Below are 7,202 nucleotides of genomic sequence, written 5' to 3'. Positions count from 1 at the left end.
CACACACACACACACACACACTTACATCAGACCCACAGTACACACACACACACACCTGCTCCGCCTCGAGTTTAATCTGTTCTACCATTCAATCTCCCGACTTTTCTCTTAATTTCTGCCCAAATACCACTGTCTTTGCTTCCGGTTTGCATCATTTCTCCACACGACAGCAAGAGATGCCTAACCAGAGCCTCTGCCTCCATTCTTGACCTGTGCAATTGCCTTTGTTATTATTCAGATACATACAGGTTTTTTGTTTAATATTGTTTTTATTCATATACATACAGGTTACTATCTTTCCAGTTTCTGATGTATGAGCAAACCTAAACTCCCGTGGCATGACATAAGAGGCCTGTCATGGGTAAACCCCCGTGGGGGATGGGGGGGAGGCGGGGGAGGAAGAGAGAGAGAGATCTTGGAGAATTCCTCAAATGTATCTAACAGCCACCTACAGCGTTTTTACATTTTTCAGTTCCCTTTTGTTCTTCAAACGTCCTTTTCTTGTGATCGTCATATTCTTGCTTCACAGATATTTTTTTCTTATCTCTCAGGATATTAATAAGATTTTTGAAGTTTTCTTCTCTCTGAATAGACTTGATTTCTCTCGGCTGCTTTTTGCTATTAAATTGGCCTCCGTCTGCTATATTGGTTGACTATTCACTGACACTTAAGAGTAAGGCTTTAAAAACCTGAAATCAATAGGAAGCTCTCAGCTTGTGGGCGGGACTTGTTGCCTGAGAGCTTCTGTATAGGAAGATCTGGCTGAGCTGTTGGATGGAAACCCATAACTTCATTATCTATAGGTCATTCTTTCTTGCTGGTCAAATTCCCTAAAGAAATACTTTAAATGCTTCCAGGCACAGCTTAAAGTATTTTGGGACTCAGGTAGGAGAAAACACAGGCTGAAGTATTACATTTGTTTTATTCAATATCCCTGACAGTACCAGTCTTAGTTTAGGTTTTCTAAGAAGCCGGCCCTGGAAACAAGGATTTGAGTGCAAGTGGTCTATGAAGGAGGTCCTGGGAAACACAAAAGTTCAGGGGAGTGAGTCAAGGAAGGAAAGAAAGCCAATACAGGTTTATTATCCAAGATTCTAACACTGTGGTTAACTGGAGCTTAATTCTACTGGAGTATTTTAGAGGCCAGGGAAAAATCCGTACCTCAGAGTTATCCCACAAGGGTAAGGAAGATGGGATTTATATAGCAACTTCCATCATCAATAATTGGGTGAGGGCTGCTCCTGGGGCCTGCACCCCAGCCTGCCACACGGGCAGCAAGGCAGGCTCTGGTATCCAGAAAAAGCAAAGAAATGCAGGTGCTAGCAGTTAGGAGTCCAGCTAGTGTGGGTTGGTAAGGGTAATGCACCCCTTCAGTAGTTCTATTTTGCTGGGTGTGCATTCAATCTGTTCTTACTAATGTCCTTTCTCTGATTGGGGGCACCTAAGTGGTTTTCTTAGTTTTCCCACTTGGAGCTCAAGTCTGCTTTTTGACTTCTCTAAGTGACAGCAGTGAAACAATGGTGCAAGGTCAATTGGTGCTTACCCCTGAGGGCCAAGGGTACAGAAAGAAGCAGGTCACCAGGCACCTGCTGAAGGACATGGAGGAAGACTTCCTACTACCTTTATAGTCTCCCAGTTCAGGGACAGCTGTATAACTCCTCTTTGGCTCTTAGGGCCCAGAAAATCCCCAAGCTGTCACACAGTGCTAAACCAGTCTCCCCTTTTAAGATTTTCAGAGATGTCAGTGATTAAGCATCTTCCAAGCTACTTTTTTGCCCACTTCCCATCCTTCCCCTGCCTCCTTACACACAGATTTCTAGGAGCTGGACTAGTTACATAATAGGGCAACCTTTACAGCTTCCCTCTGAGCCATGGCTTCCAAGGAACACAAGGTCTCCTTCCTATCCAACTGTTCACAGGCCCAGCAGCCACTGGTTTGAGAAAGACAAATAAATTCGAGTTTGGAATTGAGGGACTAGGAGATGCTAGGGTTTTACAATTTTTTTTATAATTTTCAAAATTTTCGTAGTTTTAAAATATGCTATCTCATTTAGTCATAAAAACTACATGAAATAGGCAGAGATCAATGAGGCTTATAAAGATTAAATGACTCAGATTTAATGATTAATAACAATATATAATAAAGTCAGGATTAGAATTCAGTTCTAAACTCACAGCAGGAATTCTGCTTTAGGGAGAATGACACAATAATAATTATTACTGATGTCTCTACAGCATATTATAGTATAACATCCTTTTCAAACACAATAATCCTCACAACAAAACAAACTGTCATCAAATCCTTAAAAAGTATTTAACTTGCTTATTTGACAACTTTTAAATTGAGTGAGGTTAAATTAAATCTCTTAAAGCTTTTTCACATCCCAACAAAGTTCTTATGGTTCAACTCAACGTTTATGGATCAACATGTATTTGCCCCTTCTATTAGTCCCACTCTCTCCTTCTACTATGTCATCTCTCATAGCATATAAAATGTTTTAGAACATCGAACAAAAAACAAACAAACAAAAACCTCCCTTGATCTCTATCGTAGAGTCTTGTCAGATGCTGATTAATCCTGTTTCCTTTTCCTGGATTCACAAGTCCCCTCGCATTTAGACAGAACAAGAATGAGTTCTGTCCAGCAGAATGAGAATTAAAGTGATGTACCCAGCTTCCAAGCAGAGCTCCTGAAATGCCTCATGTAATTTTTATGCTCTCTCTTTTCATCTCTTCTCAACTGAAAGCAAAGACCTCTTGAGCTGGTGGAGCCACACTGTGGAAAAAGCACAGATCCCTGAGTTTACGACTTGGAAGAGAGCTACCCTGGAGCATTTGCTCTAGATTCTGCATGAGCAAGAAATAACCTTTTGTTGTATAGAGTATTCTGATTTTTATTGCACACACACACTGTTCTCTATAATCAGTCTTCCCCATTTCAGTGAACACACCTTGCAGTGGATGTACTTGTTTGCCTGCCCAGCACCCATTCACCAAGGCCAGCTCATGGGTGTGTGAGTAAACCGGACATTTGCACAGAATCCTGCACTCAGAAAGGTCCCATGTTAAGCTTAATGCTCTGCAGTCACCATCCTGAAATTCTTAATAATTTTCTCTTTGAACTTGTGTTTTGTAAGTGGAATTGGGTGGGGCCGTGGTGCATACACGTGAGCAGAGGTGACATGCAATATGCATGCCACCCACTCCTTGCAACTCCATTTGCATGAGAGTGTTTGCCATGTACCTTGTGTAAACAGAACTTCACTGAACTCACAATGCATGAAAGTTCAGCAAGATTCAGAGCAAGAACAATAGAAGCATGTGACAACTGAGTGAGTGGGATCACTGTCGGCCCTAAGAGGTCAAGCTTCCTGTGAATCAGCACTTGTTTCAAATGCTAAAAAAAAGGAAAGAAGGAAGGAAGGAAGGAAGGAAGGAAGGAAGGAAGGAAGGCAGGCAATGGTAGTTTAAAAAACACAAAGAACAAGGAAACTTATCCCATTATTTTCTCTTGCCTTCTCATAATAGCCCAACCCCTTATGCCAAAAAATGATGACAAAGTAGAAAAGAGAAAGATAGGGCAATCCACAGTTCCTTTCCTTTTCAGTTTTTCCTCATCAATAAGTGAGTGGAAATTGTGGTAGACTATATGCATATCCAGAAATAATAGAAAAACAGTCGATGTACTTTTGTGCAGTGTTTCCACTGTTCTGATAACAATTAAGTACATAATGCATGTATGAAGTACAAAATATGAACTGTGTAATCTCAATGATTCCACAGACGAGTAAAATTTTTTTCTTTTTGAGTTGGAGTCTCACTCTGTCACACTGTGGCAGTGACACAGTTACAGCCACCACAGTCTTAACCTGCTAGGCTCAGGTGATCCTTCATCCTCAGCCTTCCAAGTAGATAGGACTACAGGTACACACACCCAAGTAATTTTTTAAATTTGTTATAGAGATGAGGTCTCGCCATGTTGTCCAGGCAGACCTAGAACTCCTGAACTGAGGCAATCTCCTTATCTCTGGCTTCCAAAATGATGGGATTACAGGCATGAGCTATCATGCCTGGCTAAATATTCTTATATTTGCATTTAAAACCAGCATTGCACAATACAAAGATGAATGGTAAAGTTCACTGTAATTTAAATTTAGTTTTTTTCTTTTCTTAGAACAACATTAAATATCAAATAAAAACACCATAAGTCAAGAGAGAGACTGTCAAAGAAAGGAAGAGATTAGATTCTGTTCCTTATTTTTTTAAGAGATGGGAATCTTGCTATGTTGCGCAGGCTGGACCCAAACTCCTGGGCTCAAGCAATCCTCCCACATCAGCCTCCCAAGTAGCTTCATATATTGGCATGTGCCACCTTGCTCAACTTCCTAGTACCTTTAATGACATGTAACACTTTACACTTAACAGTGAGATGACTCCAAGACCCCTCCCCCTCACTTTTTTCCTGCCTTTTAAATAAGGAGCTCCATATTGTCAAAAGGGACACTGGACTCTACAAATCATATAGCAGGCCCTGAATTCACCCCTTATTCTTTCCTAACAGAACCCTGATTCAGACATGTATCCCTTGGCTTCCCCTATGCAGCATATGTTGTGGCTCTGGGGAAGCCTAACCCAGTCTTGGTTCTGCTCTTGGTGAGTTCTGGTTAGTAAGTCAAAAACCAAATTCTGTTTCCCAGTCACATTGCCTAGACACGTACCTATTCTCTGGACAGGTACATACCTATGCAGTCCAATCAGCAGAAATCTTAGAGCTCTTGCTTAAAACCCTATTATGAAAAAGTCTCTCTTCATTTATTATACATCATCAGGTCAGGATATGATATCTAGAACTCCCACGGCCAGCACACAATGAATGAGATACTACTATTCCCTATCATCTTGAGGTTGAAGCTAACACAATGGAATAGGGCAAAGCTGAAAGACCTGTAGGAAATGGAGCCAGAGCTGTTGAGAGCTAAGCTGAACTAGGAGAGAAGGAGAGCTAAGCTGTCAGGTGTCCGAGCAGCTGAATAGAGCAACGAGCCAAAAATGAAAGAGTAGCCTTTAATCACCTCCTGCAATGATATCAGCAAGAGAAAGTGCCGACTGCCCCTGTTTCATTTCCCTATAGAACTACAAACAGATCAAGGGTCAGTTGGGTCAGCACGGACGTCAGGGGTCTTGAAGTCATCTCACTGTTAAGGGATCCCTGAAGAAAAAACTCCAGCAGTTTTATAGACCCAGAGGTGGAGTAGAAGAGGGCAAGGGGGAAGAGCTAGGAGTGGAAAAGTGCTAGGTACTGAGGCAGCGTGGAGAAAGAGTCATCAAGGTTTCCCTTCCCCTCCTAAGGAGGCTCAGCAGGGGAGCCTAAAGAAGACCTCTGCCCAAGGCCCCAGATAAAGAAGCTTAGGGATGATGGCACTGGGGATAGGAATGCAAATACATACCACTAGAAGTTGCTTAACGACAGGCATATGTTCTGAGAAATGTGACAGTAAGTGATTTTGCTGTCATGTGACCTTCATAAAGTGTACTCACACAAACCTACATGGCAAAGCCTGCTGCATACACAGGCTCTGTAGGAGAGCCTATTGCTCCCAGGCTACCAATATATATAGCATGTTACTACAATGAATGCTGTAGAGAACTGTAACACAATGCAAAGTATTTATGTATCTAAACATAACTAAACACAGTAAAGGCACAGTAAAAATATGGCATTGCCATGTGCAGAGGCTCACGCCTGTAATCCCAGCACTCTAGGAAGCCAGGTTTGGAGGATTGCTTGAGTTCAGGGGTTCAAGACCAATCTGGACAACATAGCAAGACCTCATCTCTACAAAAAATTGGAAAAATTAACCGGGCATGGTGCCGCATTCCTGTCGTCCCAACTACTCATGAGGCTGAGGCAAAAGGATCGCCTGGGTCCAGGAGGTCAAGGATGCAATGAGCTGTGATTGTGCCACTGCACTCCAGCTTAGGGGCAACATAAACCCCAATTTAAAAAAAAACAGCATTATACTCTTATGGGACCACTTTTTTGGTATGTCATTGACTGAAACATTGTCATGTGGCCCATTGCTGTATTAAAGAGCATGACTGGCTGGGGTACCTAAATCCTTCACTGCAACTCTTTTCAGAGACTGTAGTGCATTAACTGTGTACCAAGTCTGGTGTGGAGAGGGCAGATTTCCCCATGAAGACTGCCAGGTAGAGCCTTTGTAATCACCCGTGGTCAGGCCTGAAAAATCACACATATGTTTCTAACCAGGAGCTGGACTCCTTAAGAACTGCTAGACAGCTCATGCCTGTAGCTCCAGCTACTTGGAAGGCTGAGGTGGAAGGATCGCCAGAGCCCAGCAGGTCGACACTGGAGTGGCCGTAAGCATGCGTGCCACTGCACTCCAGCCTGGGCAATGGAATGAGACTTCAATTCGAAAAAAAAAAAAAAAAGAACTGTTACAGCAGTCAGGCACAGTGGCTCACGCCTGTCATCCCAACACTTTGGGAGGCCAAGGCAAGAGGATTACCTGAATCCAGAGTTTTGAGACCAGCCTGGGCAACTTGGTGAAACATCGTCTCTACAATAAATTTTTTTTAATTTTAAAAAAAGAACTGCTAGAGCAAGCAAAACCCAAAGCCAATCTTATCTCTGAGCTTACACAAACCCAAATTTTTATTTTTGTTGAAGCCAAAGCTTTCTGTTGTTTGAATCCAAATCATTCTAATCGACATGTTCCACTAGCTGTCCAGTGGCTTAAACCAGAAAACCTCAAAGCACATTTTGATTCCCATCTTTCTCACATATTATCACATCCAGTACATCAGCAAACCCTATCCAGTCTACCTCCAAAATGTATCTAAGATTCATCCCCCTTTTCTCCACCTCATTTTCCCCCACCTTAGTCTAAACTACCACATTTCTTACTTTTTCTTGCATAGACTGCTTCAATAGGCTTCCCATTAGTCTCTTGTCTTCCACTGTTGCCCCATTTTAATCCATCCTTCACACAGCAACAAGAGTGATCATCTTAAAACATAAACTTGAGAACTGGGTGTGGTGGTATACACCTGGAGTCCCATCTACTTGGGAGGCTAAGGCAGGTGGGTACCCTGAACCCAGGAGTTCAAGTCCAGCCTGGATACATATCGAGACTCTGTCTGTATAAAAAACAAAAGATGGCCGGGTTCGATGGCTCAGC

The sequence above is a fragment of the Carlito syrichta genome, unplaced genomic scaffold (genome assembly GCF_000164805.1).
Source record: "Carlito syrichta isolate Samal-C Ts95f unplaced genomic scaffold, Tarsius_syrichta-2.0.1 Scaffold302431, whole genome shotgun sequence".
Classification (NCBI taxonomy): Eukaryota; Metazoa; Chordata; class Mammalia; order Primates; family Tarsiidae; genus Carlito; species Carlito syrichta.
The sequence above is the reverse complement of the archived record's forward strand: the minus strand, read 5'-3'. Positions refer to the sequence as shown.